Below are 802 nucleotides of genomic sequence, written 5' to 3'. Positions count from 1 at the left end.
CCCCTCCCCCTCCCCAGGTGTCAATCAAGGCCCTGTGCCAGGCCCGGGAGGCGGAGCTCTGGAGGCCACGCCCACCCAGGTAAGCCCCACCCCTTTGCCAGTAACCCCTCATTAAGGCCTTCGTTAATGAGCTAACAGCTAATTAATTAACCCCAGAGCTGCCGACCAGCCCGGGGAACCCCAGGAGGCTCCGGATTGGCTGGAACAGGCTGAGGTGGGCGTGGCTTGCTGGGGAGTGGGGCGTGGCTCCACTGAGGCCACACCCCCTCCCCTGACACTTGGCGCCCCCTGCAGGCCGTGCTGATTGGCCACAGCCCGGAGGCCGTGCTGTGGGCATTGGAGACCTTGGCCAATCAGAGCACGAGGTGGGTGTGGCCTAGAGGGGTGGGAGGAGCTTAAAGAGGTGGGTGGAGCTTAAAGGGATGGGTGGGGCTTAAAGGGGTAGGAGGGGCTTAAACAGGTGGGGGTTGAGGGGTGGGAGGGGCTTGAATAGTGGGTGGGGCCTAAAGGGGTGGGTGGAGCTAAATGGAGTGGGTGGGGCTTAAAGGAGTGGGTGTGGCTAAAGGGATTGAGGGATGGGAGGGGCTTAACTGAGTGGGTGGGGCCTCAAAGGGTGGGTGGGGCCTAAAGATTGGGCAGTGCTTAAAGGGGTGGGTGGGGCTGGAGGGATGGGAGGGGCTTAAATGAGTGGGTGTGGCTTAGAGAGGTGGGTGGGGCCTACAGGGGCAGGTGGTGCTTAAGAGTGGGGGCGTGGCTTAGGGAAGTGGGAGGGGCTTAAATGTGTGGGTGGGGCTTCAATGGG

The 802-nt window shown here is 62.3% G+C and overlaps 1 long non-coding RNA gene across 1 annotated transcript; it reads left to right on the top strand.

Moving 5' to 3' along the window:
* Nucleotides 1-16: 16 nt before the first annotated feature.
* On the top strand, nucleotides 17-365 carry LOC121363597. Its single transcript, XR_005956734.1, has 3 exons — nucleotides 17-79; nucleotides 157-214; nucleotides 295-365. It is a non-coding gene; the product is annotated as an uncharacterized LOC121363597 (long non-coding RNA).
* Nucleotides 366-802: the final 437 nt, after the last annotated feature.

Source organism: Pyrgilauda ruficollis, unplaced genomic scaffold (genome assembly GCF_017590135.1).
Source record: "Pyrgilauda ruficollis isolate IOZ18807 unplaced genomic scaffold, ASM1759013v1 scaffold7328, whole genome shotgun sequence".
Taxonomy (NCBI): domain Eukaryota; kingdom Metazoa; phylum Chordata; class Aves; order Passeriformes; family Passeridae; genus Pyrgilauda; species Pyrgilauda ruficollis.
Note: the sequence above shows the minus strand (reverse complement) of the source record. Positions and strands in the feature narration are given on the sequence as shown.